Below are 26,189 nucleotides of genomic sequence, written 5' to 3' on the forward strand. Positions count from 1 at the left end.
GAGCTTTGACTAGTAGGGTGACCACATTTCCAAACTGTGAATAAATAAAAAGTGATCCTGCGCAACGGTGTATAGAGCATAAACTTAAAATAATGTGTTAAGATAATTATAAAAAATATTTAAAAATGAGTGAAAGTAAAAATAAGATAGGAAATTGTTTAAAGGACACTTAATATATCCGTGAGTGAAAAGAATAAGTATGTCCATAAGGTGATAATAAAACGTCTTTAAAAAGTCTCTAGAGTGGTGTTCTTTTATAAGTTGCTCCCATATATATATATCCCGCAGATGTTAATTAAATGGGCGAATATAGAAGTCTGATTCAGCAATCAGCAAAGAACTCTCACCTCCACTCCTTGTTATGTCAGCATAGAGTTGTAATGGATAGCCTCTTCGCCTATTCCGATATCTGCCACCAGGGGGCCCTCCGTACCTGTAGCTGGATTAACCTGCACAAAGCCTCCGCATCCACATCTACACCCTTCAAGAGGAAGTAAACCCTAATGGGTTTACTTCTTCTTTGTCTCCCTGCAAAGGTAAAGCATAATGGGCTACCATGCATAGCATAGTAGCCCATTATGTGTCACTTACCTGACACAGGAGCCAGCGATGTCACCACTGTCCCCTGTAGTCCGGAGCGTCCATCTTCTTCCTGGTATCGCTGCTCTGGCCACTCACAGCGCCAGAGCAGCGATGACGTCACTCCCGCGCATGCGCATGGGAGCCGCCACTAACGACATATCGCCGTTAGCAGCGGCATGCTGCTAACGGCGATAGTGTGCCTGCACGCCGCTGTCTACGGCGCATGTGCCATAGACAGTGGTGACTGTCGTTTAGTAAATATCTCCTAAACCGTGTAGGTTTAGGAGATATTTCTTGGACTTGGATCAAAGTGGTTTGTAAGGGTTTACAACCACTTTCAATATGTGAAATTCACAAAGAAGAAAAAAGAGGAAAAGGATGCCCCCAATAGTGTAGTATATTTAAACCACTAATATAATGTATTAATAGAAGGCAAAATGGACTCTTACACTCTTGCATTTTTCCGCCAATCTTACGTCACTTCCGGTATTACGATCTACATCCACTTCCGGCCACTTCCGGCCACTCCCTACGCGTTACGTCAACCACGTGACTTCATCTCAGGTGGGGGGGGGCAGTCTCAGCTCTCCTCGGCTGTGCTCAGGCGGGGGGCAGTCTCAGCTCTCCTCGGCTGTGCTCAGGCGGGGGGCAGTCTCAGCTCCCCTCGGCTCGGGCGGGGGGCAGTCTCAGCTCCCCTCGGCTCGGCTGTGCTTGGGTTGGGAGGCAGTCTCAGCTCCCCTTGGCTCGGCTCGGGCAGAGAGCAGTCTCAGCTCCCCTCGGCTCGGCTCGGGCGGGGGGCAGTCTCAGCTCCCCTCGGCTCGGCTGTGCTCGGGCGGAGGGGCGGTCCGAGTCTCAGCTCCCTTCAGCTGGAAGCCCTATGTCTCTTTTTCAAAACAAGGAAAGCAAATTATGTTGTACCATACTATATCCATTTATGAGGAGGATGGCATTACATTTTGTGGGGGAGAGTGCAAAGTATGTAAAAAATTTACACCCCCCCAAAAAAAAAAGATAAAACCCTATTATATTTTTAGTAATAACACCCTGCAACTAAAGCTCTGTTTTTATGGAGAGGGCACATTTCTTGGTGCACAGTAAGTGGAAAGGGGAACCTAGTTCCCTGTTTCTGGTGGGAACTTCCTGCCAGTTGCACACTTATTCCCTCAGATGAACACATGGCTTCTGTTTCATTGCAGGTAGGAGATATTATTCTGTAGGTAGAATAAAATGACCTAGTCTATGTTCCTTTGACAAGTAAAACAATCCCAGTGTGATCAGAGAACAAGCTGTATGATTTTCAATGTTAGCTTACAGTAAGATGTTCCCAGCAGACAGAGCACATGGGATAGTTGCATTTTGTCACTGGAATGTGAGTCAGAATGATATTGTAGTATACCTGCATAGGTTATATCTACATCCTATATACTGTATGATTGTTTTGTCAGTTACACCCCTGTTCCCTTAAACCCCTTTCACACTTTTCAGGCGGTTTAGGGCTAATAATAATGCGTGAAAAGCGCCTCTCATGCCTCTGCAGTGTAAAAGTGCTTTTACACTTGCGGGAAAAAAAAGTCCAGCAAGCAGCATCTTTGGGGCGGTGCTGGAGCTCCTGCCATTGAAATCAATGGGCAGTGCTGCCAAAGTGCCTGTAAAGTGCTTCGGCAGCTGCAATTTCAACCCTTACCTCAGCTGCTAGCGGGAATTAAAAGCCGCTAATGCCCTCCCCGCCCCGGTGTGAAAGTAGCCTCATAGTGATGCCTTCGATTTCATTGTAGCTACCATTTATTAACCACTTGACTTCTGGAAGATTTACCCCCCTTCATGACCAGGCCTTTTTCTCATTTGTTTCATTGACAGACACAGCCTTCTTTATTCAGAACGGTAGGGTTATATCATCTCTGCAGGAGTAGGACTAGGCAGAACAAAAAAACAACCCCTGGCTACGCCCATGGACTGTCCTCTGTCAGTATATAACCCCCTCCCTGCTCTAGGTATTCTGAGTTCTCCTCCACAACCTTCCCCCCCCATCCCGGATGAGTCTCCCGGCCTAGGGGCTTTGAGGCAGGGTTCTCCTTTTCCACTTTCAGGTGGTTACTGGGGGGGGGGGGTCATCTAGAGTTGGGCCTGGGAGGTGAGTAGTTGCCGCTATTTAGTCTGCGGCTTTGCGGCCTACCAGCTTGGGGGCCAATCTCACGGCCGAAAACTTAGGCCGCGGCTTTGCGGGCCACCGCACTCATGGCCGATGCCCGAAAATTTAGGCCTACTGACCAGCTGTCTGGTCGGGTCCCGCCGTGGGCCGCACGCTCGGGGCCTCGGTCGACATCCCATTTGTGGACCTCAGGCGGGGGGTTCCAGTTGGCCCCTCCCCCTGTTTTTTGGGGTAGCACTTAGGCGTATAGCCCTAGTATATAGCACCCATGCCCTCCCATCCCCACCTCTGTTTCCTATGTGGCTCTGAGGACGGGGCCCATCTTGTCAGGGAGTGAGGATGACTGCAGTAGGGCACGAAAAAGCACTGGTTATCGCACTTATTACACCTGTGCAGGAACCTTTCAAGATGCAGAGGATGCAGCGGTGGCTGCGTTGGAGAGCTGATACCTCATAAGCAGTTTCCCTCTTATTTTGAGAATAATGTCCTTGAAGACTGGGAGGGTCTAGAGTGCATTTTGTGTCCCCCCCCCCCCCCCCCCAAAAAAAAAGCTTTAGCTCTGGCCAGCTTGTTTTCTTCTCTTGGACAAACTCCAGAAGTTGCATGCTGCGTTTTTTATATTTCTGTCTGGCAGGCTCTGCGGACCAGCGTGTGGGTGTTGGGTCTGAGAGTTTCTACCTTTTTAAAATGATTCCATTTGCGCAGTTCCATACAAGCTCCCTTCGGGGAGATCCTGGCATGAGACAAATGCCAGAGGTCTCAGGACAACTGGATTTGGCTGAGTTTACATAGGCAGCGCTCTACTCTTTGTCTCTCCTCGCCGATCATCAGGTGGTGGTGGTGGACATCCATTGGCCAGCACCTGCTGATCGGCTTGTGCTATGTTTAAAAGTGCCGGACTTAGGTAACTAAGTTATGCATTTGGCATGTGGTTACAGTGTCAAACGTTTCACATTGCCCTCCAGGTAGGTAAACTTATAAAAAGTCTTACCCATAAGTGCCTGCGAAATGGCTGGAACTTGCGCCGTTTAATAGATATGGTCATTGGCTGCAACTGACTACATCACCAGCGCACGTACGATTCTCTCTGCATTCATGGAGCAATGAAGGCCCAATCGCACTATGTGCAGCTACCTGCATTTTTCCTTATGGAAACTGCAATGACAAACAGAAAACTGTTTTCTATGTGTCATGTTCATACGAGAATGCAGTGTTTCTCTACCTACTGATCACTGTATTAATGCCAATGGTTCCAAAAATGTATCTATCCCCTATTTTGTAGACACTATAAATTTTGCGTAAACCAATCAATAAACGCTTATTACGATTTTTTTTTTTGTTTACCAAAAATATTTAGAGAAATACATATTGGCCTCAACTGAGGAAAAACTATTTTTTTATATATTTTTGGGGGATATTTATTATAGCATAAAGTAAAAAATAATTTGTTTAAAAATTGTCGCTTTTTTTTGTTTATAACGCAAAAATGAAAAAAAAATGAAAAAACGCAGAAGTGATCAAATACCACCAAAAGAAAGCTCTATTTGTGGGGAAAAAAGGACGTCAATTTTGTTTGGGTACAACGTCGCACGACCGCACAATTGTCAGTTAACGCAACAAAGTGCAAAAAGTGCTCAGTAAAGGGGTAAATTCTTCCGGGGCTGAAGTGGTTAAGGGCCTCAAGAAATGAGGACTGATCAATTTTCAAATATAAATACCATAGTTTGTGAACTCAGTAAGTCTCCTACAGAATAAACTATATACACTGAATTTGGGTTATTTTCACCAAAGAAATACCGCAGAATAAATTTTGGCCTAAAGTAAAAATATTATTTGCAAAATGTTATCACAGAACCAAAGAAAAACAATTTTTTTTCAAAATTGTCTGTCTTTTTAAAGAAAAAACCTGTGATTATTAACCATTTAACAACCGGCCCATAGCCGAATGACAGCTACAGGGCGGTTGTTTAACCACCTTCAGACCGGACCATTTTGCTGGTAAATGACCAGAGGTCTTTTTACAATTTGGCACTGCGCTGCTTTAACTGGTAATTGCGCGGTCATGCAATGTTGTACCCAAACAAAATTTGCGTCCTTTTCTTCCCACAAATAGAGCTTTCTTTTGATGGTATTTGATTGCCTGTGCGATTTTTATTTTTTGCGATATAAACGTAAAAAGACCGCAAATTTTGAAAAAAAATGATATTTTCTACTTTTTGTTATTAGAAAAATCCAATAAACTCAATTTTAGTCATACATTTAGGCCAAAATGTATTCAGCCACATGTCTTTGGTAAAAAAAAGTCAATAACTGTATATTTATTGGTTTGCGCAAAAGTTGTCACATCTACAAACTAAGGTACGTTTTCTGGAATTTACGCAGCTTTTAGTTTACGACTGCCTATCTCATTTCTTGAGGTGCTAAAATGGCAGGGCAGTACAAAACCCCCCCAAATGACCCCATTTTGGAAAGTAGACACCCTAAGGAAATTGATAAGTGGCATGTTGAGCCCATTGAATATTTTATTTTTTTGCCTCAAGCGATTGAATAATGACAAAAAAAATTTTTTTTTTTTTTTTTTTACACAAAGTTGTCACTAAATGATATATTGCTCACACATGCTATGGGCATATGTGAAATGACATCCCAAAATAAATTCTGCTGCTTCTCCTGAGTACGGGGATACCACATATGTGGGACTTTTTGGGAGCCTAGCCGTGTACGGGGCCCCGAAAACCAAGCACCGCCTTCAGGCTTTCTAAGGGCGTAAATTTTTGATTTCACTTCTCACTACCTATTACAGTTTTGAAGGCCATAAAATGCCAAGATGGCACAAAACCCCCACAAATGACCCCATTTTAGAAAGTAGACACCCCAAGCTATTTGCTGAGAGGCATTTTGAGTCCATGGAATATTTTATATTTTGCCACAAGTTGCGGGAAAATTACAAACTTTAATTTTTTTTTATTTTTTTTTCACAAAGTTGTCACTAAATGATATATTGCTCACGCATGCCATGGGCATATGTGAAATGACACCCCAAAATAAATTCTGCTGCTTCTCCTGAGTACGAGGATACCACATATGTGGGACTTTTTGGGAGCCTAGCCGCGTACGGGGCCCCGAAAACCAAGCACCGCCTTCAGGCTTTCTAAGGGCGTTACAGTTTTGAAGGCCATAAAATGCCAAGATGGCACAAACCCCCCCCAAATGACCCCATTTTGGAAAGTAGACACCCCTAAATTTAGGGGTACACTAGTGAGACTAGGTAATAAATGGCGGGTGCCCTGAAACTATAAAAAAAATAACTAACCAACCAGCGTCACCTGTAACAGTTATATGGTGATCACTGGTGAAAGGGTTAACTAGGGGGCAATCAGGGGGCTTTATGCGGTAGTATATGGGGGTCCCTGGCGCTATAAAAATCTGCGGCGAACCTAAATACCTACCTGCCTAACTAGCGTCACCTGTGACACTAATACAGTGATCAGAAAAACGATCGCTTATTAGGCTGGGTTCACACTGGAGCGATGCGGGAACGCCACGAATTCGCGGCGGGTTCCCGCATCGCATGCCTCCCGGCGGCAGTTCACACTGCCCTATGCGAACTGCTGGGAGTGTCAGTGAAATGTTAATGACACCCCCAGATCAGTTCGCATATCGCAGTGCGATCTGCAAACTCGGATCGCATGGTGTGAACACCCATGCGATCCGATTCTGCTGCGGACCAAAAAAAGGGTCCCATGCGAGTTTGCGGCGGGTGCGACACGAATTCAGCCATACTATCTGTATGGCTGAACTCGAATCGCACAGAGATCGGATGTGATTTGCACTGCAGTGCGGTGCGAATCACATCCGTTCTCATAAACCGCTGCAATGTGAACCCAGCCTTAGTGACACTGGCGACGGGGGGTGATCACGGGGTTAAACCTTTATTGGGGGGGTTAGGGGGGCACATTAGAACTAAAGGGGGCTAACCCTAACTGCCCTAACAGTTACTACAGTCACAAATGACACCAATGCAAAAAAAAAAAAAAGCAATTGGTGTCACTGTGACTGGGGGGGCAGGGGTAATTGGGGGGTGATCGGGGGGTAAAGGGGGGGTGTGAGTGTGCCTGGCATGTTCTACTGTATGTGGGGTGTGTTGGTGCAACTCACCGAACCTCTCTCCTCGGTGCCGGAACGAAAACTACCGACACGGAGGAGAGAATACATCACTTCCTCTCCTGTGTTTACATTACAGGAGAGGAAGTGATGTCACCGGACATTTTCATTCGCCGGGAGCGATCGCGAGGGGGTGGCCATGAATGAATGGCCGTCCCCTCGTCCGGGATCGCTCCCGAACGAATACCGACCGCCGCAGGCACCGGGCGGGGGCCCGATCGGGCCCACGACCGGCGGGCAGGCAAGGACGTACATGTAAGCCCTTATGCCTGCCCGTGCCATTCTGCCGACGTACATCGGCGTGCGGCGGTCGGCAAGTGGTTAACTCTGGGAGGCCGTCATATGACGGCCTCCCAGAATTCCGCTCTCGCGCGCCCCCTGGGGCGCGCACTCGAGAGCATCCGTGACCGCCGGGTCCACAGGACCCGGCGCATCACGGTAAACAGCCGCTCATCGCGGTCGTTTACCACATGATCGCTCCGTCAAATGACGGAGTGATCACTTGTAAACAAACCGGCGTCATGTTATGACGCCGGTTCCTCCCTCCCCCTCTCTGTACCGATCGGAACAGCGGAGGGGGAAGAGATCAGTGTCAGCAGTGATGTGGGCTGCATCTGCAGTGCCCACATCGCTGCTCACCGAAAATTAACCCCTCAATTCCCTGCCAATACTCTGCATTACTGTGCAATACTCTGCATTACTCTGCAATACCCTGCAACACTCTGCAATACCCTGCAACATTCTGCAATGCTCTGCAACACTCGCCAATACCCTGCAACACTCTGCCAAGCTCTGCAACACTCGCCAATACCCTGCAACACTGTGCAATGCTCTGCAACACCCAACAATACCCTGCAATGCTCTGCAACACCCGCCAATACCCTGCAACACTCTGCAATGCTCTGCAACACCTGCCAATATCCTGCAATGCTCTGCAACACAATACTCTGCAACACCATACTCTGAGATACCCAGCCATAGTCGGTGATACCCTGCAATACCCAGCCATAGACACCCCCCCCCCCTCCCGCCGCCCTCCGGTGCTTCTACCGACTCGCCAATACGATCAAAGCCAGAATGTTTTTGTTTTTTCAGGCTTCCCAGCTTAGAGGTGAGATGTGGGGTCTTATTGACCCCATATCTCACTGTAAAGAGGACCTGTCATGCCATATTCCTATTACAAGGGATGTTTACATTCCTTGTACTAGGAATAAAAGTGATCAAAAAATTTATTTTTGGGGGAAAAAAAAGTCAAAGTAAAATAAATAAAGTAAAATGAACAATAACATTTTTTTTTTTTTTTTAAAGCGCCCCTGTCCCCATGTGCTCGCATGCAGAAGCGAACGCATACGTAAGTCCCGCACACATATGAAAACGGTGTCCAAACCACACATGTGAGGTATCGCTGCGAACGTTAGAGTGAGAGCAATAATTCTAGCCCTAGACCTCCTCTGTAACTCAAAACATATAACCAGTAAAAAAAAATTAAATCGTCGCCTATGGGGATTTTTAAGTAGCGACGTTTGGCGCCATTCCACGAGCGTGTGCAATTTTGAAGAGTGACATGTTAGGTATCTATTTACTCAGCATAACTTCATCTTTCACATTATGCAAAAATTGGGCTAACTTTACTGTGTTTTTTTTTTTTAAGCACAAAACTTTTTTTTTCCCAAAAAAAGCATTCGAAGTATTGCTGCGCAAATACCGTGCGAGATAAAAAGTTGCAACGACCACCATTGTATTCTCCAGGGTTTTTGCTAAAAAAATATATATAATGTTTTGGGATTCTATGTAATTTTCTAGCAAATAAATGATGATTTTTACATGTAGGAGAGAAATGTCAGAATTGTCCTGGGTGCTCCAGAACGCCTGATGGCTCTCCATGCATGTTGGGCTTCTGTATGTGGCCACACTGTGTAAAAGTCTCACACATGTGGTATCGCCGTACTCGGGAGTAATAGCAGAATGTGTTTTGGGGTGTAATTTGTGGTATGCATATGCTGTGTGTGAGAAATAAACTGATAATATGACAATTTTGTGAAAAAATAAAAAAAGTAAAAATAATCTTGATTTTGCAAAGAATTGTGGGAAAAAATGACAACTTCAAAAAACTCATCATGCCTCTTACTAAATACCTTGGAATGTCTTCTTTCAAAAAAGGGGTCATTTGGGGGGTATTTGTACTTTTCTGGCATGTTAGGGTCTCAAGAATTGAAATAGACCGTCAGTGCTTCAGGTGTGATCAATTTTCAGATATTGGCACCATAGCTTGTGGACTCTATAACTTTCACAAAGACCAAATAATATCCACCAATTTGTACTGATTTTTACCAAAGATATGTAGTGGTATAAATTTTGGCCAAAATTTATGAAGAAAAAATTACTAATCTGCTAAATTTTATAACAGAAACAAAGAAAAATTCATTTTTTTACAGAATTATCTGTAATTTTTCTTTTATATAACAAAAAATAAAAAACCGAGCGGTGATTAAATACCACCAAAAGAAATCTCCATTTGTGTGAAAAAAAGGACAAAAATTTCATATAGGTCCAGTGTTGCATGACTGAGTAATTGTCATTCAAAATGTGAGAGCACCGAAAGCTGAAAATTGGTCTGGTTATTAAGGGTGTTTAACCACTTGCCGACCGCCTCACGCCGATGTACGTCGGCAGAATGGCACGGGCAGGCATAAGCACGTACATGTACGTGCTTTGCCTCCCGCGGGTCGGGGGCCCGATCGGGCCCCCGCCCGGTGCCTGCGGCGGTCGGTTTTCGTTCGGGAGCGATCCCGGACGAGGGGACGGCCATTCATTCATGGCCACCCCCTCGCGATCGCTCCCGACGAATGGAAATCCCCGGTGACATCACTTCCTCTCCTGTAATGTAAACACAGGAGAGGAAGTGATGTATTCTCTCCTCCGTGTCGGTATTTTTCGTTCCGACACGGAGGAGAGCGGATCAGTGAGTTGCACCAACACATCCCACACACAGTAGAACATGCCAGGCACACTCACACCCCCCCTTTACCCCCCGATCACCCCCCCAATTACCCCTGCCCCCCAGTCACAGTGACACCAATGTCATTTTTTTTTTTTTTTTTTTTTTTTTGCATTGGTGTCATTTGTGACTGTAATAACTGTTAGGGCAGTTAGGGTTAGCCCCCTTTAGTTCTAATGTACCCCCCTAACCCCCCCAATAAAGGTTTAACCCCGTGATCACCCCCCGTCGCCAGTGTCACTAAGGCTGGGTTCACATTGCAGCGGTTTATGAGAACGAATGTGATTCGCACCGCACTGCAGTGCAAATCACATCCGATCTCTGTGCGATTCGAGTTCAGCCATTCGCCGCACCCGCCGCACCCGCCACACCCGCCGCACCCGCCGCAAATTCGCACGGGACCCTTTTTTTGGCCCGCAGCAGAATCGGATCGCATGGGTGTTCACACCATGCGATCCGAGTTTGCAGATCGCACTGCGATATGCGAACTGATCTGGGGGTGTCAGTAACATTTCACTGACACTCCCAGCAGTTCGCATAGGGCAGTGTGAACTGCCGCCGGGAGGCATGCGATGCGGGAACCCGCCGCGGATTCGCGGCGTTTCCGCATCGCTCCAGTGTGAACCCAGCCTAATAAGCGATCATTTTTCTGATCGCCGTATTAGTGTCACAGGTGACGCTAGTTAGGCAGGTAGGTATTTAGGTTCGCCGCAGCTTTTTATAGCGCTAGGGACCCCCATATACTACCGCATAAAGCCCCCTGATTGCCCCCTAGTTAACCCTTTCACCAGTGATCACCATATAACTGTTACAGGTGACGCTGGTTGGTTAGTTATTTTTTTATAGTTTCAGGGCACCCGCCATTTATTACCTAATAAAGGTTTAACCCCCTGATCACCCGGCAGGTGTCATTTGTGACTAATAACTGTTAGGGCAGTTAGGGTTAGCCCCCTTTAGTTCTAAGGTACCCCCCTAACCCCCCCAATAAAGGTTTAACCCCGTGATCACCCCCCGTCGCCAGTGTCACTAAGGCTGGGTTCACATTGCAGCGGTTTATGAGAACGGATGTGATTCGCACCGCACTGCAGTGCAAATCACATCCGATCTCTGTGCGATTCGAGTTCAGCTATACAGATAGTATGGCTGAATTCGTGTCGCACCCGCCGCACCCGCCGCAAACTCGCACGGGACCCTTTTTTTGGTCCGCAGCAGAATCGGATCGCATGGGTGTTCACACCATGCGATCCAAGTTTGCAGATCGCACTGCGATATGCGAACTGATCTGGGGGTGTCATTAACATTTCACTGACACTCCCAGCAGTTCGCATAGGGCAGTGTGAACTGCCGCCGGGAGGCATGCGATGCGGGAACCCGCCGCGCATTCGTGGCGTTCCCGCATCGCTCCAGTGTGAACCCAGCCTAATAAGCGATCGTTTTTCTGATCGCTGTATTAGTGTCACAGGTGACGCTAGTTAGGCAGGTAGGTATTTAGGTTCGCCGCAGCTTTTTATAGCGCCAGGGACCCCCATATACTACCGCATAAAGCCCCCTGATTGCCCCCTAGTTAACCCTTTCACCAGTGATCACCATATAACTGTTACAGGTGACGCTGGTTGGTTAGTTATTTTTTTATAGTTTCAGGGCACCCGCCATTTATTACCTAGTCTCACTAGTGTACCCCTAAATTTAGGGGTGTCTACTTTCTAAAATGGGGTCATTTGGGGGGGGGGTTTGTGCCATCTTGGCATTTTATGGCCTTCAAAACTGTAATAGGTAGTGAGAAGTGAACTCAAAAAATTACGCCCTTAGAAAGCCTGAAGGCGGTGCTTGGTTTTCGGGGCCCCGTACGCGGCTAGGCTCCCAAAAAGTCCCACATATGTGGTATCCCCGTACTCAGGAGAAGCAGCAGAATTTATTTTGGGGTGTCATTTCACATATGCCCATGGCATGCATGAGCAATATATCATTTAGTGACAACTTTGTGAAAAAAAAAAAAAAAAAAAAAAAGTTTGTAATTTTCCCGCAACTTGTGGCAAAATATAAAATATTCCATGGACTCAACATGCCTCTCAGCAAATAGCTTGGGGTGTCTACTTTCTAAAATGGGGTCATTTGTGGGGGTTTTGTGCCATCTTGGCATTTTATGGCCTTCAAAACTGTAATAGGTAGTGAGGCGTGAAATCAAAAATTTACGCCCTTAGAAAGCCTGAAGGCGGTGCTTGGTTTTCGGGGCCCTGTACGCGGCTAGGCTCCCAAAAAGTCCCACATATGTGGTATCCCCGTACTCAGGAGAAGCAGCAGAATTTATTTTGGGGTGTCATTTCACATACGCCCATAGCATGTGTGAGCAATATATCATTTAGTGACAACTTTGTGTAAAAAAAAAAAAAAAATTTTTTTTTTGTCATTATTCAATCGCTTGAGGCAAAAAAATAAAATATTCAATGGGCTCAACATGCCTCTTATCAATTTCCTTAGGGGGTCTACTTTCCAAAATGGGGTCATTTGGGGGGGTTTTGTACTGCCCTGTCATTTTAGCACCTCAAGAAATGAGATAGACAGTCGTAAACTAAAAGCTGCGTAAATTCCAGAAAACGTACCTTAGTTTGTAGATGTGACAACTTTTGCGCAAACCAATAAATATACAATTATTGACTTTTTTTTTACCAAAGACATGTGGCTGAATACATTTTGGCCTAAATGTATGACTAAAATTGAGTTTATTGGATTTTTCTAATAACAAAAAGTAGAAAATATCATTTTTTTTCAAAATTTGCGGTCTTTTTACGTTTATATCGCAAAAAATAAAAATCGCAGAGGCAATCAAATACCATCAAAAGAAAGCTCTATTTGTGGGAAGAAAAGGACGCAAATTTTGTTTGGGTACAACATTGCATGACCGCGCAATTACCAGTTAAAGCAGCGCAGTGCCAAAGTGTAAAAAGACCTCTGGTCATTTACCAGCAAAATGGTCCGGTCTGAAAGTGGTTAAATTTCACCTAAAAACAAAAAAAAAAAAAATATTAAAAGCCAGCAGCTATAAATACTACAGCTGCTGACTTTTACTAAATGGACACTCACCTGTCCCGGGTTACAGCGATGCCGAGGCCGATCAATCGCTCGGCTCTCGGCTGCTGCCGTCACCATTCTAGGTGAGGGAATCAGGAAGTGAAGCGAATCGGCTTCACTTCCCGGTTTCCTACTGCGCGTGTCGCGCAGCGCAATAGGAATTGTCCGCGCTGTCACTGGGACCCGTGTGTGTCCCAGCAGACAGCGCGGCAGGACAGGAAATGACATAGACTCCCACGGGAGTCTATGCCCGGAAGTGGATGTAAATACCTGTCTTTGACAGGTATCTCCACCCCCCTCCCCCCTGTAAGGTGCCAATTGTGACACCGGAGGGGGGGAGGGTTCCGATCAGCGGAAGTTCCACTTTAGGGTGAAACCCCCGCTTTAAGTGCCCAGTGGTTAAATACCACCTGAAGAAAGAAAAATCTAACAATTGCATATGGGTACAGTGTTGCATGGCCGTGCAATTATTCAAATTGTGACCGCGCTGAGGCCTGGTTCTCATCTATGCAATTTCAGTGCGTTTTCAGAAACACACTACAGTCCATTTAACATGGTTTCCTACAGATTTAGTTCACATCTGTGCATTTTATGGAAAGGTCTAAGGACGTTTTTCTGGTTTTTGGTTCCATAGACTTCCATGGATGAAAAGCATGTATTAAAAAATGGACCTGTAATATGCAAACTGCAACCTGCATATGAGGGTGAACCAGGCCTTAAAGCTGAAAATTGGCCTAGACAGGAAGGGGGTAAAAAAGTCGAGTACTGAAGTGGTTAAAGCCCATCTCCAAGACACCTAAAAATTCTCCTTTGCAGTGGACCCACACTACAGGTGTTAAAAGGGAAGTCCACTCTAACACTAAAATCGCTACAGACATTAACAATATAAGCCCAACCTATCTAGCTCTATAAAGAAGAAATCCGTATACATACCTTTTTTTGAAGTGGATCCAGTCTCCAGCGCTGGAAGCTTTGCAGAGGACACAGCTGGCAAATACTGTGAAATAAATGGGGAGTGACGTCACCCGTAGACTTGCATTGGAATTTCCTGTGCTGGCAGACCGCCCCCCTGCCGTGTTTCCCCAATAGCAAGCCTCTTGCTATGGGAGCATTCACACAGTGTGGCCCCACTCTCTCCTAATTGGCTCGCTGGCTGTGCTTGTCAGGAGCCAGCGCTTTTAACCCCCACTAGCGACCGAAAAAAGGTTAAAAGCTCCCACAAAGTGCCGCTGCAGCAGCGCTTTGGTGGGGCTGCCTATTGATTTCAATGGGCAGGGGCGCTTTAGGAGCGATGTATACACCGCTCCTAAAGCACCTCAAAGTTGCTGCTTGCAGGACCTTTTTAGCATCCTGCCAGCACACCGCTCCAGTGTGAAAGCCCTCGGGGGTTAAATCAACTTGATTTAAATCATAATTTTTAAAGGGCAACTGCCATCTCTGTCCCGCAGTGGCTCAACTCTTGACTCCCCGATAGTCTCATTCACTTTAATGAGACGGCTGATGATGCAGCAGTGACAACAAGGTGAGGGACGTGGCGGCTGCAGGTGAGTGGATGACCGCTAACAAGTGCTGCCATGGTGGATCCGAAATGACAGATGCCCTTTAAATGTAAGGACTTATTCTTGCTGGTAGTCAGAATCTTTAATATTTACAAACAAAATTAAGATTTTCTATTTAGAATAAGTTGTCAGGTTATTAAAACAGCGATATTTGAACCGATTCAATCATGCAGTTTGCAGTGTACATAGATTTGCAAAACAATGGGATAAAGGCATATTACTAAGCTTTGTTTTATCTCATGCAAAAAAAAGAGAGGATTTGGGAGGGGGCTATAGCAGTGCTTATACAAATAATAATGGAAACCAATCAAATATATACAAAATAATACAATTACGGTAGTCATTGGATTTCATAGTGTCTCAATCATGGTGGTTAAACATAGATTGAATGGCGCTATGTTATCCCAACATGTTTCACCTCACGGCTTCATCAGGCGATATACACATCAACCATAGATTGGCGATGAAGCTATACAAAGACAAAAAAACAGAAATAAGATATTTAAGAAAAAACAAAAGCAATTTTGCCAAAGTTCACCAATTGACAGAATAAAACTCACCACCTCACCACCTTTGATGGTGAAAATAGATGTTATTAATGTATTTACCAATTAATTCAAAATAATAACTCTGTGCCAATGGGCACATCAGACCAGGGTCTCATTACACCATAATAAGCTAATAGAGCAAATGAAAAATAAAACAAAAAAACGGGTATAAAGAAAAACCAAACAAGACAGCGATTCAAATAGAAAGTGGAGATTTAGGATATAGATCTCAGACCTACCCACTAAGCAGTGTACGAAAGATGTATGTAGAAAAAAAATTAAAAAGCAAATGCATTTTTAGGCCCACCAAAAAATCACTACCCAGTACATACATCCATGACAAGAGAGCGAACAGAAGACAACACTTCAGAAACAGAAAAGTATAACTAACAGGTTGCCCCCAATCTCTGGCTGCTGTAATGCCAGAGAAGCCAGTTTAAGTGTGCTCACCATTCGGCTGCGTCTGACGTCACCGGCCAAATGCGGATGTGATTTCGCCACTGTGCATTCGCCCGAACCCAGGACCGCTTACAAAACTACATTGACCAGAAGGCCGAGCGGCAGATGCAAAGAAAGGGGAGCAAGATCAACGGAGTGAGCAGGAAAGATGAATCGCACCAATCATCACTCTGGATCGCCACCTATCCCTCACGTTACTCACAGCGGAACCTCACTCAAGAAGTAAAGAAAGAACCAACAACACAGGCAAGGCCTGTGTATAGAAGTCCTGATGGACACCACATGATGAAACCATCCAATGGGAGGGGACAGAAGCAATGCGAGGGCGCGCACTGACTGGGGTGGATGTCCCCTCAGCACCACGGGCGTCCATATGGCCTCAAGGATTGCACCCACAGAACCAAGGCAGCCCACAGAGTGGGACCCCCCATGTGTGAGGGCCACGAGTGGAGTCAATCTGCGAAGCACTGCAGGAACAGTAACCACAAAGCAATAACCCGCAGATTATGTGAATAAGGCAAAAAGGCTTATAATATACAAAAATACACATGTAAATACACTAAAATATAAAGAGAAAAACAAAATATATACAAAAAAATACACATTTTATGTTGATATTGAGGGCAGATAGACAAGAGAACAGGAAATAACAAAAAAAATAATTACACAGGTTAGAGCTGTACAGAATATTTGGAACTTTAAAAAAAGAAACCACCCGAGGGCAGGTAAAGAGGGAGGGTATGAGAATATGTTGGAACTATAGAAATGGTTTGAAAATTAGCGTTTCATTAAAACCTGGGTATTCGATGGCTTTCAAATTATAAATGCGATGGGCCTCAAGTTGTAATAATGTTTTATCAACACTGCCCCCTCTCACATATATGGGTATGTGTTCCAAGGCCATGAACTTAATCATGTTGGGTTTAAAATTGTGAAAAGTACATGTTGACTAACAGCTGTCTCCATACTGCATTTGAGTATAGGTTTAATTTGATCACGAACATGTTTGAAAAAAGGACGCTTGGTTTTCCCTATATAAAAGCCTCCATAGAGGCAACTAACTAGATAAACCACTCCAGGATTTTGCCAAGTAATCCTATATTTCAGAGAATGGATGCATCCATCAGGAAGAACAAAATTGGTACTGTTAATAAGAAAAGGACAAATATCACAATGCCCACATGCAAAGGTACCCAGACTAGCGGATTCAACAGGGTTATAAGTCTCAAAATGACTGTGGACAGGACGATCTTTAAGGTATAGTGCTCATTTATACATAATTTCAGGATAGTCCCTAACATATTTTTTTTATGATGAGATCAGATGACAGCAGTGGCCAAAATTTATCAAAAATTCTTCTAATTTCATGGTGTTCGGAGGAGTATCGTGTAATTATTCTGACAGTTTCAGACTCCTTTTGTTGTCTAGTAGAAAAAAAATAAGTGAACTTCTTTCTTTTCTTTGTAACCCTATTATAAGCCCTCTTTAACCACTTAAAGCCTCACACTGATGGCAGAATGGCATGGCTGGGCACAATCACGTACCTGTAGGTGGCTCTTTAACCACTTGCTGACCGCCGCACGACGATGTATGTCCTATTTTTGAAGAGGGATATCTCGGTAACGGCAGCAGCTGCTGCCACAACCGAGATATCCATCTCCAGGCGGCGGTCGGGTGTACGATAACGGTGGTCTTTGTGGCGGATTCGCCGCAAGATCACCGCTATCGGCGGCGGGAGAGGTGCCACCCCCCTCCCGCACCTTTCCGCCACTTACCGGAGCCGTCGGTAGCGGCGGAGTCGATTGGGTCCTTTCATCTGCTGGGCATAGAGACAAGTGAGGCTAAGATGGCCCCCACTCGTCTCTATACCATAGGAGGGCGGAAGCGACGTCAAAACGTCACTTCCGCCCATACCTCTTAAAGGTATATTTTTTTTAAATGTCAGATTTTTTTTTTTTTTTTTTTTTTTTTTGCATTTTAGCCCAAATATGAGATCTGAGGACTTTTTGACCCCAGATCTCATATTTAAGAGGACCTGTCATGCTTTTTTCTATTACAAGGGATGTTTACATTCCTTGTAATAGGAATAAAAGTGATCCATTTTTATTTTAAAACAGTGTAAAAATAAATAAAATCAATTAAAATAAATAAGAAAAAAAAAAATTTAAAAACACCCCGTCACGACGAGCTTGCGCACAGAAGCGAGCGCATACGTGAGTACCGCCCGCATATAAAAACGGTGGTAAAACCACACATGTGAGGTATCGCCGCGAGACCACTAGGGGGCAGTGTAGGGGTTATGTATGACGTTATGTGTTTTTTTTTTTTATTGTAGGGGGGCGTAGCCTGGCATGTGGTGTCACTGATCGTCCTTCCCTATAAAAGGGAACAGACGATCGGTGAGAGCCACAGTAGGAAGTACGGGAAGAGATTTGTTTACACAGAACTCTCCTCGTTCTTCAGCTCTGTGACACAATCGCGGGACACCAGTGGCGATCGGGTCCACTGGTCCCGTGGCCATGGAGCTCAGGACCGGGTCGGGAGCGCGCCGGTGGCGGTGCGCTCCCGACCCACGGCTGGGCACTTAACCACTTAAGGACCAGGCCTCTTTTTCAGATTTGGTGTTTACATGTTTAAAACTGTTTTTTTTTGCTAGAAAATTACTTAGAACCCCCAAACATTTTATATTGTTTTTTTTTCTAACACCCTAGAGAATAAAATGGCGGTCATTGAAATACTTTTTTTCACACCGTATTTGCGCAGCGGTTTTACAAGCGCCCTTTTTTTGGAAAAAATTCACTTTTTTGAATAAAAAAATAAGACAACAGTAAAATTAGCCCAATTTTTTTTATATTGTGAAAGATAATGGTACGCCAAGTAAATTGATACCCAACATGTCACGCTTCAAAATTGCGCCCGCTCGTGGAATGGCGTCAAACTTTTAGCCTCAAAAATCTCCATAAGCGACATTTAAAAAATTCTACAGGTTGCATTTTTTGCGTTACAGAGAAGGTCTAGGGCTAGAATTATTGCTCTCGCTCTACCGATCGCAGCGATACCTCACATGTGTGGTTTGACCACCGTTTTTTCATATGCAGGCGCTACTCACTTATGCGCTCGCTTCTGTGCGCAAGCTCGTCGTGACGGGGTATTTTTAAAAACCTTTTTTTTTTATTATTTATTTTAATTGATTTTATTTATTTTTACACCGTTTTAAAAAAAAAAATGGATCACTTTTATTCCTATTACAAGGAATGTAAACATCCCTTGTAATAGAAAAAAGCATGACAGGTCCTCTTAAATATGAGATCTGGGGTCAAAAAGTCCTCAGATCTCATATTTGGACTAAAATGCAACAAAAAAGAAAAAATGACATTTAAAAAAAATATACCTTTAAGAGGTATGAGCGGAAGTGACGTTTTGACGTCGCTTCCGCCCTTCTATGGTATAGAGATGAGTGGGGGCCATCTTAGCCTCACTCGTCTCCATACCCAGCTAGTGAAAGGACCCGATCGCCTCCGCCGCTACCGACGGCTCCGGTAAGCGGCGGAAGGTGCGGGAGGGGGGTGGCACCTCTCCCGCCACCGATAGCGGTGATCTCGCGGCGAATCCGCCGCGGAGACCACCGTTATTGTACAGCCGACTGGTGCCTGAAGAGATGGACATCTCGGGTTGTGGCAGCAGCTGCTGCCGTTACCGAGATATCCCTCTTCAAAAATACGCTCGTGCGCTGGTCGGTAAGTGGTTAATAAGTGATGCAGAAAATTTCTTACACATCTATTAAACAAAACAAACCTCCAATCAGTTCACTTGTATGTATAATTTAGATAAAAAAAAAAAACGATATATTAAATACACAAAAACAGGTACTCAAAACTTTTGGAAGAAAAAAAAAGAAAAGGGCTAACTTTACTGTTTTATTTTTATTTTTTTTAATCTGTATTTTTTCCAAAATAATTGTGTTTGAAAGACCTCTACGCAAATACCGCGTCACATAAAATATTGCAACAACCGCTATTTTATTCCCTAGGGTCTCTGCTAAAAAAATATATATAATTTTGGGGGGTTCTGAGTGATTTTCTAGCAGAAAATACAGGATTTTTACTTGTAAGCAACAAGTGTCAGAAAACTTCTACACAGGGAGTTCAGTCCATTGAAGAAGAAACATTGAATCTCTTTGATCTTTTCTTGGCAGCCTGCCCAGAGAGGAGGAAAGTCCTTCACTGAAGTCTTCAGGCAACTTACATTGACTTCTATTACAGAAGTCTTTTGCAAGTCACACTGCTTTTTTATCAGCACAATCGGCTGATGCCGATTAATTAAAAAATGCCAAATATCGGCCGATATATCGGTCGACCTCTAGTCATGATACACTGTATCCAAACAAAAATTTTTTAATTTTGTTCCCACAAATAGAGCTTTCTTTTGGTTCTACCTCTGCGTTTTTTTTTCTTTGGCTAAACAAATAAAAAAAGACCAAAAATTTTGAGGAAAAAAACGTTTTTCTTTATTCTCCTGCACTGATGGGCTCTGATAAGCTGCACTGACGGGCATCGATGAGGTGGCACTGATATGCAGCACTGATGGGCATTTATAGACGGCACTCATAGGTGGTACTGGTGGGCACTGATAGGTGACACTGGGTACTTATTGGGGGCATTGATAGGCGGGACTGCTGGACACTGATAGGCAGCACTGCTGGGCACTGATAGGCGGCACTGCTGGGAACCGATGGCTGACACTGATGGGCATCACTGATGGCACTGGTAGCCATTATTAATGGGCACTGATTGCCAGCCGCCTGCGCACTGATTAGCATATCACTGTTGGTCTAGGGTGGCATACCTGATGGTGTTCCTTTATGGGCATCCTTGGTGGTCCTGGGCAGACATCCACAGGGGGGCTGCACTGATAAACAATCAGCACAGACACCTCCCCACCCCCCGTCGGGAGAGCCGCCGGTGATGCGGTGTGTCAGACCAATCGCGTGCTGCATGCCCCCATGGGCGTGTGATTGCGGCTTCTCCTGCTGGACATCATTTTGCTATAAGCCAGGTGGGAAGTGGTTAAATAGAAAACTATCTTTAGATCGATTTTTACTCCAAAAGCATTTTATTAAAATAAATTTGATAAAACTCAAAAAAATCTATTTAAATCAAAAAGAATTTACAGTCAGGTCCATAAATATTGGGACATCAACACAATTGTAGTCATTTTGGCTCTATATACCACCACAATAGATTTGAAATGAAACAAACAAGATATACTTTAACTACAGACTGTCGGCTTTAATTTGAGGGTATTTACATCCAAATCAGGTGAACGGTGTAGGAATTACAACAGTTTGTATATGTGCCTCCCACTTTTTAAGGGACCAAAAGTAATGGGACAAATTAACAATCATCCATCAAACTTTCTCTTTTTAATATTTGGTTGCAAATCATTTGCAGTCAATTACAGCCTGAAGTCTGGAACGCATAGACATCACCAGACGCTGGGTTTCTTCCCTGGTGATGCTCTGCCAGGCCTCTACTGCAACTGTCATCAGTTCCTGCTTGTTCTTGGGGCATTTTCCACTTCTTTCCATTAAAAAACTCTTTGGCCCCTTTCACACTGACGATCCGTTCAGGCCCGCCTGTCAGTTTTTCAGGCGGACCTTAAAGGATGCTCCATAGACCTCTATGGAGCGTCGGATGTCAGCGGTGACATGTCCGCTGACATCCGACCCGCTCCGATCCGAAAAAGTGTGACGGAGGAAAAAGCTATCTTTCCATCCGTCTGCGGATCGGATCGGGTGACGACGGACACTGCAGCCCGTCGTCATCCGATCTCCCACAGTGTGCAGAGACGGACCTGTCATCTCCCTGCTCGGCGGGGATCGACTGAGTGATCCCCGCTGAGCAAACGGATATCCACGGGGCGGATCAGCACTGATCCGCCCCGTGTGAAAGGACCCTTTGGTTGCTTTCACAGTATGCTTCGGGTCATTGTCCATCTGCACTGTGAAGCACCGTCCAATTAGTTCTGAAGCATTTTGCTGAATATGAGCAGATAATATTGCCCGAAAAGCTTCAGAATTTATACTGCTGCTTTTGTCAGCAGTCACATAATCAATAAATACAAGAGAACCAGTTCCATTGGCAGCCATACATGCCCACGCTATGATACTACCACCACCATGCTTCACTGATGAGGAGGTATGCTTTGGATCAGCGAAGCGCCACCCCTCCCCCCGCGGCAGTCAAAAACATAATGTTAAAAAAAATTATTTAAACATGTCCCTTTAAGAAAAAAATAAATAAATAAAGGTCCTTGTGTACACTGTGTCCTGGCGCCGGGCGCAGTGCAATATGGGAAGCACCACGTCTGCAATCTCATGATTGAGGTGCTTCATTTGCTGGCAAAAACTCGCTCTGTGGCACAGTCGTTCGCGCCACAGCTTCCAGCGCGAGGAACTGACCGGGTGGGTTTCACTTTTACCTAGGACATGGGCACGCTTTCTGTTCTAGTTCCGACGTCACTCAAAGGAAGTCCCGTCCCCCCCCCCCCGCGCTTATCAACTATATTTAACTTTTGGACACATGCTTCTGCAATTTGGTGGGACACATGCTGCTGCAATTTGGCGGTGACGCATGCTGCTGCAATTTGGGGGTGACGCATGCTGCTGCAATTTGATGGTGACGCATGCTGCTGCAATTGGTGTGACATGCTGCTGCAATTTGGTGGGACACATGCTGCTGCAATTGATGGTGACACATGCTGCTGCAATTTGGTGGTGACACAGGCTGCATGTAAGGAGGGACTCTGCTGGGGACACCTGATGGCATCTGGTGGCAGGCGACGTGGCTAGTGACACGTTCAGGGCTCCCACTTATTCTGCATTATGGTGAGTTGAATGATTTCATTTTATATTACAATGTTATAATAGAAATAATGTGCAACCATGGTGTCGGGATGATTGAAGTGCTAACACCAGGTGTTTGGAATATCTTTGTCTGCTGATTGTTAAACTTTCTAGAAGCAAGTGGTTTCTCGAGAGGGACTGTGTGGCATCATGGTGCCGATCCTCTGAGATTCGGCAAGAAACGCTGTACTTCCCCCAGAATCATTTTAGATCCATGGGTTGTCTTGGCAGCAGATTTTGCCTTTTACCTCTTTTGCTGAGCATTTGAGCATAAATGCATTATTCTGGCCAGGATATTATCTATTCTGACCATTGGAATGCACTAATGCATTTTTGCTGCTCCTCAATTCCTCTCAAAAATTTGGTGTTTTTCTTCCGTCTGTAAACGCTCCTCTTCTAATATGCCTTTAGATGTCTGTGTACATGGACACATAGACTTATGTCTATAGATGGGTATTTATAGACTGAAAAAAAAACTCAGTGCCTGTAAAAGTGGCTTTTCTTTTTTTAAGCTCCGTATGCATGAGGCCTAAATTGGAAGACTACAAAACAATTTCTCTCAATAGATTTTACGCTGATGAAGTCATCATTGGACTCCAGCAACTCAAAAAAAAAGGGTCATATGGTTGCATACCATCTGGGGGTCACGGGCTCTGTGGTCCACAAGGCACTGCAGGTGCTTTATCCAGGCTGCTGCATTTTCACTGGGGGGGTCACCAGGTCACTGTCTTCACGCACGCAGCATCACTGAGCCAGTACATGGCTTCCAGGGCTCAGTTCTCTCTAGCACAGCATCAGGTTCACTGGTGCCACTATGTGTCTTGCTGAGTTTGGTGGTTCCTCAGCTGGGTGGTCACGTCCAGCCCTTCACCCGGGCTGCCACTCATCCCACACCAGAGGATCACGGTTCAGGGGGTCACTGTTCCGTGTAGGGGTCTGGCATTTTCTTTTTCAGGGTCTGCTGCACATCATCTCAGGTTTCTTGGTTCCCAGGGCACAGGATGGGCGGGGCACACTCAGCCTGGTTCATCTCACCGCCTTCCCGTGGGTGCAGGTGCTGGGGGCACAGTCCCTACGTTGTTATTTTCCACCCCAGGGTTATCTTGGTTCACTCTCCCACCACAGAGCTCACATTTCACTCTAGTCAGGTGGTTTGTTCGATCGTTGCATCGGTTTTTAGGTTTCATAGTGTCAGTTGGTACGTTCCATCACTCATTCAGGGCATTCATCATGGTATTGTTTCAGGTGGATTCCACGTGTTACGTTCAGGATTGGCAAGGTGGGTCTGTGTGTCTTTCGTTCAGGAGCGTAGTTAGTTGCTGTACATACCAGGATCTGTCACGTCTTCAAATCTGTATGGGCTGAGTTTTCATTTTTAATGATTATCTGCAGTCTTCTCGCCCATACTTCATACGTCATACGTTGCGCCTCACATACATTCCTATTTCTGCCTACAACAGTCTGTAGGTACCAAGCCCTGAGTGTTCTTTTTAATTACCTGTCCCCGCGCCACAGGTTGCTCGGATCGTGCCACACTCAAGCAAGGGTCATTAGTATCTCATGCGCTATGTTTATTTCTTTACAGCACCACTCACCATTTCGTATAGTGAAGGTAGGGTTGTTCGGGTTGGGGGTGGAGTTTACTTATCGGTTGGTTTGTTTCCACAGATTGGATCATCGTCTCACGCGTCCGAAAGTGACAAGTTTGCTTTCATCCCTCCTACTCCAGCTAGGGGCTCGGAGCATGGCAGCACTCCATTCTTGAGGAGCTGGACGATACCTAAGCTCGTTGCCGAGCTCTGTTGCAGGGGCATTCCATTCCCGGCTACAGCCAGGACCGCGGAGTTGTTCAGACTCTTCTTCTCAGTCCCATCCCAGCCACAACCTTCCACCAGAGTGTAAGAGCATGCATCTCTGATCACCTCACTGATGCAGTTCCACACAGTGTTGAACACCCTCTCCACTTCTGTTCAGCTGTTGCAGGACAGAATGGATGTGATGGAGGCCTGTACAGCCAGCCCAAGTCCTGGGTCATCCGGATCCTCCACAGGTAACCCCAGTGTGCCTTTACCTTTGGCGATTCCTTCTCCTTTAACCACGTTACCATCTGTCTCCCCTGCCCATTTCATTCCGGCCAATCTCAAGAAGGACATTTTGGAGGGGAAGGACGTGAATCTGGCATCCCTGCTCATTACGTCTCAGGACATAGTTGAGAACAAGGCTTGCGGGGGAGTCTTGGTGGTCCTCAGAACCCGTGTTCCCAGACTTAACCGCAAGCTGAGCATTGCCGAATTTGTCCATGCCTTTGGTATCTACTAGGGGTGCAACGGATCATCACTGACCCGTGATCTGAACGGGTCACCCCACTTGTATCGGCACATGCCGCGCTCCACACAGTGCTCCGTGGTCTCGGCCTTAGGAAAGGCCGCGGCTTCGGCCTAAATCCGAAGCAGCGGCCATCTTTCTACACCCAATGTGATCGCTCCGTCAAATGACAGAGCGATCACTTGTAGACATGACGACGCCGGTTCCTCTCTCCCCTCCGTGTACAGATCTATACAGTGGAGGGGAGAGATCGGATGGAAGCAGCGCTGTGGGCTGCATCTGTAGTGCCCACAGCGCTGCTTTGTGACAACAGTCACAGCCATTCCTCGATACCCTGCCAATACTCTGCAGTACCCTGCCAATACCCTGCTAATACTCTGCAGTACTCTGCCAATACCCTACCTATACACTGCCAATACTCTGCCATACCCTGCCAATACTCTGCAATACCCTGCCAATACTCTGCAGTACCCAGCCAATACTCTGCAGTACCCAGCCAAACCCCGCCAATACTCTGCCATAACCCACCAATATTCTGCCATAACCAGCCATACCCAGCCATACTCTGCCATACCCAGCCATACTCTGCCATACCCAGCCATACTCTGCCATACCCAGCCATACTCTGCCATACCCAGCCATACTCTGGGATACCCAGCCATACCCAGCCATATTCTGTAATATTCTGCGATACCCAGCCATACTCTGTAATACTGTGCGATACCCAGCCATACTCTGTGATACCCAACCATACTCTGCGATACCCAACCATACTCTGCGATACCCAGCCATACTCTGCGATACCCAGCCATACTCTGCGATACCCAGCCATACTCTGCGATACCCAGCCATACTCTGCGATACCCAGCCATACTCTGCGATACCCAGCCATACTCTGCGATACCCAGCAATACTCTGCGATACCCAGCCATACTCTGTAATACTCTGCGATACTCAGCCATGCTCAGCCAATATTACAGTGGGGGAGATTGTGGATATTACAGTGGGGACTATATGGTGGTGGAATTTTCACAGGTTTTTGCAAATTCAATTATTATTTGCTGATCCGAAAAATGATCCGATCCGTGACTCTGATCCAAGGAACGATCCGATCCGTGAGTTTTTTGATCCTAGTATCTACAGGAATGTAATTTGTGCAGTCAGTCCTGGCAGGAGGGAGGAGCTGGATAACTATCTTCACAAGGTGGTAGATCTGGCCCACAAGTATGATAGTTCCGCCTTTTACGACTTTCACAGGTCTTTCGCAATAAAAGTTGCTGCCATGTGGGCCCAGTTCCAGTTGGTCACCAGTTGGAGCAACATTGACACAGAGTTATTTTGCAGACATTTTGCCAGTCAAAAATCTCCAACATGTGCCAACTGTTGGTCGGCTTCCCACACCACCAACTGGTGTCCCAACCTAGATCACCTG

General features: G+C 45.6%; 1 long non-coding RNA gene across 3 annotated transcripts in view; it reads left to right on the plus strand.

Annotated features, from left to right (window-relative positions):
• The first annotated feature begins 1,736 nt into the window (after nucleotides 1–1,736).
• The window catches only part of LOC143960082 (uncharacterized), a 64,096-nt gene continuing 39,643 nt past the window's right edge, over nucleotides 1,737–26,189 (plus strand). For all 3 annotated transcript variants that reach the window (XR_013270257.1, XR_013270258.1, XR_013270259.1), the window contains exon 1: nucleotides 1,737–1,778. This is a non-coding gene — a long non-coding RNA (uncharacterized LOC143960082). The remainder of the gene's footprint in view (nucleotides 1,779–26,189) is intronic.

This window comes from Lithobates pipiens, unplaced genomic scaffold (assembly GCF_037356315.1).
Source record: "Lithobates pipiens isolate NorthernLeopardFrog02 unplaced genomic scaffold, aLitPip1_a1.2 Scaffold_8, whole genome shotgun sequence".
Taxonomy (NCBI): domain Eukaryota; kingdom Metazoa; phylum Chordata; class Amphibia; order Anura; family Ranidae; genus Lithobates; species Lithobates pipiens.